This window comes from Loxodonta africana, chromosome 22 (genome assembly GCF_030014295.1).
Source record: "Loxodonta africana isolate mLoxAfr1 chromosome 22, mLoxAfr1.hap2, whole genome shotgun sequence".
Taxonomy (NCBI): domain Eukaryota; kingdom Metazoa; phylum Chordata; class Mammalia; order Proboscidea; family Elephantidae; genus Loxodonta; species Loxodonta africana.
The window spans coordinates 58432081-58444535 of record NC_087363.1 but is presented as its reverse complement, the minus strand read 5'-3'; the positions used below and the strand labels follow the sequence as shown (position 1 = coordinate 58444535).

The following is a 12455-nucleotide window of genomic DNA, read 5'->3' as shown; positions in this document are numbered from 1 at the left end:
ATGCACCCATAAGGAGACAGTGACAGAACAGATAAAAAAAACAGGATCCATCAATCTGCCGTCTACAAGAGACACACCTTAGAAACAAAGATGTAAATTTATTCAAAATCAAAAGGATGGAAAAATATATATATCCAGAAAACAACTATCAAAAAAAAACAAGAATGGCAATACAAATCTCAGATAAAATAGACATTAAAACAAAATCCACCATAAAAGGCAAAGAAGGGCACTATGTAATGATTAAGGGGACGATCCATTATGAAGACATAACCATAGTAAACATCTATGCACCCAATGACAGAGCTCCAAAATACATAGAACAAAGTCTAACAAAACAATAATAGTAGGAGACCTCAATATACCACTCTCAGCAAAGGACAGAACATCTAAGAAAGAAACTCAACTAAGATACAGAAGAGCTAAAGGGCACAATCAGCCAACTTTACCTTAAGATATATATAGAACACTCCACCCAACAGCTGCAAAGTACACATTGTTTTCCAATGCACATGGAACATTTTCCAGTATAGATGACATCTTAGACCACAGAGCAACCCTCAACAAAATCCAAAACACTGAGATAATACAAAGTATCTTCTCTGACCACGATGCCATCAAGGTAGAAGTTAACAACAGGAAGAGCAACTAAAAAAAAAAAAATCAATCACATAGAAACTGAATAACACCCTGCTTAAAAACCACTGGGTAATAGAAGAAATCAAAGATGGGATCAAAATGTTCCTAGAATCAAATGAGAATGAAAACATGTCATACCAAAACCTTTGGGACACAGCAAAGGCAGTGCACAGAGGTCAATTTATAGCAATAAAGACACACATCAAAAAAGAATGGACAAAATCAAAACTTTAGCTACACAACTCAAACAAATAGAAAGAGACCAGCAAAAAAAAGCCCACAGCCACCAGAAGAACGGACATAATAAAGATCCAAGCAGAAGTAGATGAAATAGAGAAAAGAAAAACAACAGGAAAAACCTACAAAACCAAAAGTTGGTTCTTTGAAAGCATCAACAAAATCGACAAACCACTGGCCAAACTGACAAAAGAAAAACAAGAGAGGATGCAAATAACCCAAATAAGAAATAAAATGGGGAACGTTACAACAGATCCAACTGAAATAAAAAGGATCATAACAGAGTATTATGAAAAACTATACTCCAACAAATTTGAAAACCTATAGGAAATGCACAAATTTCTAGAAACACACTACCAATCCAAAGGGACACAAAATGATGTTGAAAATCTGAACAGATCCATAACAGAAGAGATTCAAAAGTTAATAAAGAAAACTCCCAAGAAAAAAAAACCCCGGTTCAGATGGCTTCTACCAAACATTCAGAGAAGAGCTTATGCCAGTACTACTCAACTATTTCAGAACCTAGAAAAGGAAGTGAAATTCCCAAATTCATTCTATGAAGCCAGCATAACCCTGATACCAAAACTAGGCAAATACACCACAAAAAAAAAGAAATTTACAGACCAACATCTCTCATGAATACAGATGCAAAAATTCTCAACAAAATTCCTGCCAATAAAATTTAGCATCATATTAAAAAATTAACACACCAAGACCAAATAGGATTCATACCAGGTATGCAAGGATAGTTCAACATTAGAAAATCAATCAACACAATCCACCACATAAATAAAAGAATCACATGATCATCTCAATTGACACAAAAAAGCATTCCACAAAGTCCAACACCCATTCTTGAGAGAAAAACTATCAATAAAATAGGTATAGAAGGGAAATTTCTCAACATAATAAAGGGCATCTATACAAATTCAATGGCCAACATCATTCTCAGTGGAGTGAGACTGAAAGCATTTCCCTTGAGAACAGGAACAAGACAAGGATACCCTTTTTATCATCACTCCTCGTTAATCATTGTGCTGGAATCCTAGCTAGGGCAATAAGGCAAGAAAAAGAAATAAAGGGCATTGAAATTGGTAATGAAGAAGTAAAACCATCCCTATTTGCTGATGATATGATCCTATACATAGAAAACCCAAAAGACTCTACGAGAAAACTACTGTAACTAATAGAAAGATTCAGCAAGTTAGCAGGATACAAGACAAACACAAAAATCAGCTCGATTCCTATACACCAATACAGAGAATGATGAAAAGGAAATCAGGAAAACAAAACCATTTATAATAACCTCTGAAAAAATAAAATACTTAGGAATAAATCTAACCAGGGATGTAAAAGACCTATACAAAGAAAACTACAAAATACTACTGCAAGAAACCAAAAGAGATCTACATAAATGGTAAAACATACCATGCTCATAGATAAGTAGACTCAACATTTTGAAAATGACAATTCTACCCAAAGAGATTTACAAATGCAATGCAATCCTGATCCAAATACCAACAGCATTCTTTCAAGAGATGGAAAAACTAATCATCAACTTTATATGGAAAGGGAAGAAGCCCCTCGTAAGTAAAGCACTGTTGAAGAAGAATAAAGTAGGAAGACTCATACTACCTGACCTCAGATCGTGCTATACAGCTATAGTAGTCAACACAGCCTGGTACTGGTATAACGACAGATACATTGACCAATGGAAAAGAAGTGAGAACCCAGGTGTAAATCCATCCAATTACTGTCACCTGATCTTCGACAAGGGCCCAAAGTCCATCAAACGGGGAAAAGGCAGTCTTTTTAACAAATGATGCTGGCAAAACTGGATGTCCACCTGCCACAAAACGAAACAGAAGCATACCTCACACCATACACAAAAACTAATTAGAAAATGGATCAAAGACCTAAATATAAAGCCCAAATGTACAAAGTTCATAGAAGAAAAAATAGGATCAATGCTAGACGCCCTATTACACAGCATTAACAGAATACAAACCATAAGCTACAACACACAAACATCAGACGATAACCTAGATAACTGGGATCTCCTAAAAATTAAACACTTAATGCTCATCAAATGACTTCACTCAAAGACTAAAAAGAAAACCTACAGTCTGGGAAAAAAATTTGGCTATTACAAATCAGACAATGGTCTAATCTCTAAAATCTACAGGAAAATCCAACACCTCTACAACAAAAAGATAAATAATCCAGTTAAGAAATGGGCAAAGGAAATGAACAGACACTTCACCAAAGACATTAAAGCTGCCAACAGACACATGAGGAAATGCTCACAATCACTAGCTATTAAAAAAAGCACTAGCTATTAGAGAAATGCAAATCAAAACCATGAGATACTATCTCACTCCAACAAGGCTGGCATGAATCAAGGAAACAGGAAAGAATCAATGTTGGAGAGGCTGTGGGGAGATGGGAACTCTTATACACTGCTGGTGGGAACACAAGTGATAACAACCATTTTGGAAAAGAACATGGCGCTTCCTTAGAAAACTAGAAAGAGAAACACTATATGATCCAGCAATCCTAAGACAGGCAGCAAAGGCCCTTAGATTGGAGGGTGCCTGTTTGAGAAGTAGGAAAGAGACTGCTGTGGTTAGAGGAGAGGCAAGTAAAAGAGAATCAGGCTATACTATAAGGGAGGTAGTAGGGGGTTGAGTGTGGAACCTAGAGACTTAGTAAGACAGAGAACAGAGGGGCCCCAAAATCTGCAACAATGTAACAAGAAATGGGGGCCAGGGTACAGAAACAAAGCCATTCCCCAGAACAGTGGGGCAGGGCATCTAAAAATCGCCCACAAACTTCTTTAAAGTTGCCTTTCAGAAGCAGCTGGAGAAACCCAGGCCCAGGGACATGTGCAGAACATCCACCTGTGACCGCTGTGTGACCTTCCACCAGGGGCAGTGAGGGGCTACAGCCCCAGCCAGGGAATTGAACCCGGGGAGCGGGAGACTGCGCAGGCGTGACACCCCATAATAAGTCCTGCGAATCCCAGAGGCCTCCAGGACAGGAGCCATCTTGGAAAGCTGCTGCATGGGCACCTCAGTTAACATATCCACGCCTGTGCCTATGAATAAACATGAATCTTTTCCTGCCCAAGAACTTTTAAAAACTTGGCCTGTCTTTTGTTCCGTGAGATGAGGGTAAGCGTTCCTCTAGGCCCTCCTCGTGTCTGCTCGCAAGCCTCTTCAATAAAGCTTTGCTCATGTGGAAAACTACGTGCCTTATCTGCTCATTCTTGACCAGTGAGAGGCAAGAACCTTTTTCTGGTGACAATCCCACTCCTACCAATATATCCTAGAGAAATAAGAGTTGTCACATGAAAAGATATACACACACCCATGTTCACTGCAGCATTATTCACAACAGAAAAAAGATGGAAACAATCTAGATGCCCATCAACAGATGAATGGATAAGCGATGGTACACTCACACAATGGAGTATTATGCAACGATAAAGAACAATGATGAATCTGCGAAGCATCTCATGACATGGATGAATCTGGAGCGCATTACCCTGAGTGAAATAAGTCAATCACAAAAGGTTAAATATTATATGAGACCACAGCTGTAAAAACTCATGAAAAGGTTTACACACAAAAACAAACTTTCTTTGGTGGTTACAAGGGAGGGAACGGGTGTGGATGGAAAAACACTGAATAGACAATAGGAAAGTGTTAACTTTGGTGAAAGGTAAGACAGTATACGATACTGGGAAACTAGCACAATTTGTACAGGCAAGGTCATGTAAGCTCCATAGATACATACAAACTCCCTGAGAGACCGAATTGCTGGGCTGAGGGCTGTGGGGACCATGCTCTCGGGGAACATCTAGCTTAATTGGTATAACATAGTTTATAATGAAAAGGTTCTACATTCTACTTTGGTGGGTAGCGTCTGAGGTCTTAAAAGCCTGTGAGAGGCCATCTAACGTACTCTACTGGTCTCAGCACTTCAGAAATAAGGGAGAATGAAGAAAACTAAAGATATAAGGGAAAGATTAGTCCAAAGGACTAAGGGACCACAACTACCACAGCCTCTACCAGACTAAGTCCAGTACAACTAGATGGTCCCCAGGTACCACCACTGACTGCTCTGATAGGGATCACAATAGAGGGTCCCGCAGAGAGTCGGAGAAAAACATAGAATAAATTCTAATTTACACAAAAAAAATACCAGACTTACTTGGCCTGACAGAGACTGGAAAAACCCTGAGAGTATGGCCTCCAGACACCCTTTCAGCTCAGTAATGAAGCCAAGCCTGAGGTTCACCCATCAGCCAAAGATTAGACAGGCCCATAAAACAAAATGAGACTAAAGGGGCACACAAGCCCAAGGGCAAGGACTAGCAGCCAGGAGGGAATAGAAAAGCTGGTAATAGGGAACCCAAGGTCGAGAAGGGAGAGCGCTGACATGTTGTGGGGTTGTTGACTCATGTCATAAAACAATGTGTACTAACTCTTGAATGAGAAACTAGTTTGTTCTGTAAACGTTCATTTAAAGTACAAAAAAAAAAAAAAGTACAATCAGGTATCATCTCACCCCAACAAGGCCAGTATTAATCCAAAAAATACAAAATAATAAATGTTGGAGAGGTTATGGAGAGACTGGAATGCTTATACACTGCTGGTGGGAATGTAAAATGATACAATCACTTTGGAAATAGATTTGGTGCTTCCTTAAAAAGCTAGAAATAGAAGTACCATACAATTCAACAATTCTAGCCCGTGGAATATATCCTGGAGAAATAACAGCCGTCACACGAATAGATACATGTTTACTTCTGCACTGTTCACAATAGCAAAATGATAGAAACAACACAGATGCCCATCAATGGATGAACGGATGAACAAATTATGGTATATTCACACAACAGAATACTACGCAACGAGAAAAAAACAATTATGTATCCACGAAACATCTTACAACATGGATGAATCTGGAAGGCATTATGCTGAGTGAAATTAGTCAGTTGCAAAAGGATAAATATTGTATGAGACCACTTTTATAAGAACTCAAAAAAAGATTACAACGTTGGGGAGGGAGGGAGAGAGGAACTCACTAACTCGATATTGGACAAGAATTATCTTAGGCAAAGGAAAGGACAACACATGAAACGGGGAATCAGCACAAGTGGACTAAACCAAAAGCTACGAATGTTTCCTGAACACAACCAAACACTTGGAGGGACAGAGTAGTAGTGGCAGGGGTCTGGGGACCATGGTTTCGGAGGACATCTAGGTCAACTGGCATAACAACTTTTATTAGGAAAATGTTCTACATCCTACTTTGATGAGTGCCGTCTGGGGTCTTTAAAGCTTGCAAACAGCCATCTAAGATGCATCAATTGGTGCCAACCAACCTGGAGCAAAGGAGAATGAAGAACACCAAAGACACAAGGAAAATATTCGCCCAAGATCAAAAGGGTCGCATAATCCAGAGACTCCATTAGCCTGAGACTAGAAGAACTAGATGGTGCCTGGCTACCACCAATGGCTGCCCTGACAGGGAACACAACAGTGTCTGTGATAGAGCTAAAGAAAAAGTTGGGTGCGGAATTCAAATTCATGTAAAAAGACCAAACTTAATGGTCTGACTGAGCCTGGTGGAACCCCGGAAGACAGGGCCTATGGACTCTCTGTTAACCCAGAACCGAGTTTATTTCTGGAGCCAACACTTCAGACAAAGATTATACTGTAATATAAAACACAAAATAATACTTGTGAAGTGTGTGCTTCTTAGCTCAAGTAGATAACATGAGACTAAATGGGCAGCTTCTGTCCGGAGGTGAGATGAGAAGGCAGAAAGGGACAGGAGCTGGTTGAATGGACATGGGAAATCCCGGGTGGAAAGGGGGAATGTGCTGTCACATTATAGGGATTGCAACTAGGGTCACATAAAAATGTCTGTATAAATTTTTATATGAGAAACTAATTTGAGCTGTAAACTTTCACCTAAAGCACAATAAAAAAATAAAGATTTCCAAGTCCCATCTCAGACTGGCCAAATTGAAATCCCCAGCACCCAGGTGGTCCTGGGTACAGCTTGACGACCATTATAATACAGGTAAGTTGCCTAGGTGGTGCAAATGGCATGTGCTCGGCTACTGACCAAAAGGTTGTCATGACTAATCCACCCAGAGGTGCCTTGGAAAAAAGGCCTGGCAATCGATCTAGTTCTGGAAAATAACAGTCCTTTGAAAGCCCTATGGAGCACAATTCTACTCTGAAACACATGGGGTCGCCATGAATTGGAATCAACTCAACAGCAATGGGAGCAATGGGTTTGGGTTTTTGTTTGTTTGTTTTGGTATTTGCTTTGGTATTCTATAGGTACAAACCCAGAAGCCAAAGTCCTCGTAGCAACTTCAAACTGGCTTCTCCTTCAGTGCTGTATTTATGGGCTAGTTTCAACATACTGCTAAACTGATCAACAAACTGTAACTGTGCAATTTACAAACACTTCAAAAAGCACGTCACAGTTTTTTATCTGCCCCAAAGTGAACGGGGCAGGGGTATCGTTCTGGAATGATTACAAATGATATGTATCTCTTTACAAACAGTTGATTGCTTAAAGGAACCGTGCGCATTCTCAGTAACGCCACATCACACACTTGCTTTCCGAGCTGAACCCTTCATAGGAAATGACAGGCGGGCCTGGAAACGTCCGCGTGAGCACACGCCACCACTCCCCAACCCCCCGCCCATCTGAAATACACGAGCACGCATCTGAAAGTGCATCCCTATGTATGCCTTTCAAGGAAAACACACCAGTTCGGGAATGAAAGTGCTCACTACAAATCTAATATTCACTTTGTCTAGGACCCAACCTACTGATTTAACAAGCAGCAATAAATAACCCCTTATATGTTCGCTGTTAGTCATTAAACACCCTTCCTTTTTAATTAAAGAAAACTTGAAAACTAGCTCTCAAAGGGGGCCTAAATAAAAACTCACTTAAATGTTTAAGAAAATGCTGCTTTTGATACAGTCTTCATAAAAAGAATGGGGAAAACTCTCAAATGTTGGATGGGGTGGTATTTCAAAGAATTAATTAACTGCGCTGTGAGAGAGAACAAAATGTGTTTGCTTCTGAGCCCCTCTCTCACTTCGTGCTTTAAAGGGCCAAGTTTCAGTGCTGGAGTAGAAGCCAAAATGTTTTCCGTTAAGACGAAGAGTCAAAATGCTTTACAGGGTCGGACTTCCAATGGCCTCAATTTCCCTGATGCGAGTTACCTAGAGAAGAAAACCATTATCAGTAAGGAACCCAGCTACCTGTGGGCTGCAGTGGGAGCCACAAGCAAACTTAGGCTTTCTTTATCTTTTATCTGTCCCCATGGATCGGCAGGAATATGCAAGAATGGTTTAATAAACATCGCCATTTTATTTTTCAGTTTAAAGTGTCCTTCTGCATTCAATTCACTTATTAAAACATGACTACAATTTGACAACATTTATAACACAATGAGGTGAGCCTTCAGATAAAGTTAACTTGGACAAAGAGTTTCCAAAAAGCACAGCCAAAAAGTCATTCCGAGCTGAAGGAAAGGAGTTAACGCTTGTGGGAAGAACTAACGGTTGCCCTGGCTTTGATTATTACTTTGGGGGGTTAGCCACAGTCCTTCCCTAGCAAAGACGCACCGCCTATACTTCTCTATCAAACCAACAAACTAGTCAGCCTGGCTGCATAAAACATGGGCAGCCAGGACAACCAAGAACAAGAAAGGCGCGAGAGGGACACACACACAAGTCTGGCCAAACAGGAAATCTGAGGAAACTTTCTGAAATGTAAATAAGGTTTTCTGTTACTTTCATTACTGCAGAAGCAAAGAAGCTACGTTCTGTGGAAGGTGCCGGCTTGTCTTGTAAGCCTCTGAATTTTCAGCATGTGACACAGTCAGGTCCAGATGTGCTGAATGGATGGTTTACCTACGAGTTGTTAATGTCAGAAATATCAGAATCCATCAAAATTTATTTTCAGGGTTCACCTCTGCCCTCAGCCTACTTTTTCTTTGGCCTTGGAAACTGTGGTTAAGAACTCAGACTATGGATGCAGGCTGCTGGAGTTTGAATCCCCACTCCACCATGCACTAGCTTTGGGACTTTGGACAACGCCTTTACCTTCTGGAATATCCGTTTGATCTCTAGAAGATGAAGATCATCACAGTGCCTACCTTATGGAGCCACTGTGAGATATCTAAACGGTACAGTGACTGAAATAGCCCGTTGTTGTCAAGCTGACTCTGACTCCAACTCACAGCGACCCTACAGGACAGAGTAGAACTGCCCCATAGGGTTTCCAAAGAGCTACTGACGGATCCGAACTGTCGACCTTCTGGTTAGCAGCTGCAGCTCTTAGCCACTGCACCACCAGGGGTGCTAAATATGCTAGATATTTTTATTAACAACAGGGCAACCATATTCTCAGAACCAACACACTGAATATAACAGAATCAGTTTCATGTGTGTGTATGTGTGTTGCATGTATGTGTGTTGCGTGTGTGTGTGCTGTGTGTGTTTTCCAGTGAAAGACCTATGGCAATTTATAGTATCAGTGGCTTTATTTTTAAAGAACATTTGCAGGTTATTGCTAGAGAAAATGCCCCATATGAAAAAGACAGCCCAGGCAACTTACCTCAGAGTTTTGTCATTTATCCTCAGAGAAAGCAGACTACAAAAACACGGGTTCTCATAATTTGAATACAAAGACAGGCATTTCAGAGTGCTCACAGAATGCCAGCTTCAATGCTACTACTGCAGGCAGAGCGGACTCTCTCACCCACCTCTACCATGTTCTTAAAAGTCTTTGCTATTCCTCACCATGAAAGTTAAAAAAAAAAGGGGGGGCAGGCATTCAGAGATCAAGGTAAAGCCAAGTTATAGTAATAAAAATCAAATATTCAACTTGAACACTAAAAAAAAAATTTTTCAATAAAATAAAAGCCAGAAAATCCTACCTAACATAGCAATACACACTGGATTCAAGCAAATCCACGCCCCTGTTGCCCGCACGTGATTCTAGAGCATCCATGTAAATTACAGTTACTAGACTCTGTTGCAGTTTCATTAGCAATCCGTGTGGGCCACTTTTCACCAAAAAAGCAAACACATATTCCCTTTCTGCCAGGTACACACATCCATCAAATACTAGCAACAATCACAAAAGAGAGCCAGGTCCCACGGCGGGGTATGCGCACCTCAGCCTCCACCTGCACAGAATTAAAGCACCAACTCTCTCAAAGTAGACAAGCAAACAGAATCACGGGTGTTAAACAACAAGGGAGCCTTAGTTGGGAACTAACGTGCTCCTGCAGATTCCTATGGAGGGCACAGCCCTTTCGAGTACATTTTCACATACCACGTCTCACACTTGGGCAACTGAGAGCTCACGTGCACACAGACAGGAAGGGAAATGGCTCAACCACTGGGTAAAGATATGCAGTTTGTTGGACATGCATGATCCAGGCAATCCAAAGACAGGCTTATGAAATATTTTTTTTTACTGATATTTATTGGTAGATTTGCCTCCCACAAGTCTTATCCATTTCTTCTCTCTGCTTTCTTTTTAGCAAAAAAAAACACCCTGCTTCATGCTCCCCAACATGACGGACGGGGACTATTGTACTGCAGGCTCCTTGCAGCAGATCCCAACCAGTATTGGCTACGACTCCAGCACCGTGTGCCAATTTCAGGAAAATGAGAGTTCAACCCTTTCTTTTCTCTCCATTTTCGTAATCTTGTGGAGGCACAACTGTTCCAGAAACCAGCTCCCCTACCAGTCAGGTATTTACACTAAACCTTTACTAAAGGGCTTGCTATTTCAATGCTATCTCGTTGAAACAAGATTACTTCACTTCTGAACCACATCAAGCTGTATAATACTCCAACAATCAAAAACATTGCCCCTCGAGAAAGATGCAGCCGAGATTATTTTCATGTGCTTATCTGAGCGGAACGCCAACATTTTTGTTTAACGCAAGGCAAATCTCAAAAAAGAGTCAGAGTTTAACCACGAAAGCAGAATGCAGACAAAATACACTTCTGACGTATACGTGTTCACATGCATGGTACTTACACAGGCACATTTCAAGCTAGAAAGAATCACCCTGGGTCAGAACTTCAAATATGTTAAATCTCTCAAGGTGTCACTCCATTTGCACAAGTCCAAACGTGTGTCAGATCAGAAGGAATCTTTTTTGGGAAAATACAATATCCCAGTTCATGGCAAGCTAAAACATTCTGCCTTTTTACGCTGATTTGCAAAACAGGGATGTAAAAAAAGTAATAGCGTATAGCATTTATCTACCCATTTAGCAAATAACATGGAAGGCCTGCTATACATCTTTATTCAAATGAAAATACTTTCCCTCAGCATTTATTTCTTTAGCTGGTAGGAACCCCACCCTGTAAGGAACACAAGCGTAAAGCAATCTCTTGCAATGGACCATTTTACTTATTCTGCAATTTCTTACCCAAATTACACAGGTATAATTATTTTGACACTATAATGAAAAGAAAATGGGATTTGGGCACTGCAGGTTTATCTAATAACACTATTTCTTGCCAGACTTCACAGCACTGACAGTCACAAAGAACCCTGTCCATTCCAATAGGAAATATTTGATTTTACTGAAGGAACATTATTTATTTTCACCAAGTTGCTATTATCAGAAAGGATATGATAGCTGAATAATAAAAATGAAATCAAGAAATTCTGGTGTTTCAAGGCTTTATTTTTTTTTCTGCTCTCACTTTTGACATTTTCTTCCCCTGGAGAGACAAGATAAAGTGTTGTCATAAATGGGTGACTTTTCTTGTCAAATGACAGATTTGATTCTCCATGGCAACCACAAATCAAGGTGCTAGTAGGAATTAAAGCTTCTCTTAAAAGGCGTCTTTATGTTTATAAAATGAATTTAAATTAAATGGGTATTAGGTACAGTCTTTACCTCAATTTATTTGTTGACTGAAGAGCTCCGTATTGCAAGCAGCATATTTGCATTTTTAAGGAAAGATAACATATTGTCCTGGCAGATGTATAAACAAAGCAAGTTACAAGGTCATGCTTCAGACACCAGTTTAGAGGCCCAAGCATGGTATACAGATGGACATCTAGCAGCTAAGAGGTATTCAAATACTGGAAAAGGTGTAAACATTACCTTTGGGGAACGGAAGAAAGAAGCCTGTTTCTTCTCCTAACACAGCTTTCTCCTACCCCCAGTTAATAAAAGATCTGTGTCATTGTCACAGAGTGCCAACAAGCAACCTCACTTGTCATCTTGTGTCCTGCACGCAACAGACAGACTTTTAAAAATCCTTTGTTGCAAATAATTATTCCACAAAATGAATTTCTTTCAGCCCCCAAATTTTAGTACTACCAAAATGGAACATTTGTTTTCCAATTTTTTTTAGAAAGGCAAAATACAAAAGGTACATGTATGATTTCAGAGGAATGAGATAATTAATCTATGTGTTAAGCTGACTACAGTTTTCATAAGAACTGAAAGCTGATTTGCTTCCTTTTTTACATCATTGTGCTATGGGCCC

The 12455-nt window shown here is 40.1% G+C and overlaps 1 protein-coding gene across 4 annotated transcripts in view; it reads right to left on the bottom strand.

Moving 5' to 3' along the window:
• FOXP1 (forkhead box P1) overlaps positions 1-12455 on the bottom strand; it is a 589886-nt gene that overhangs the window by 536107 nt on the left and 41324 nt on the right. The window lies entirely within an intron of this gene.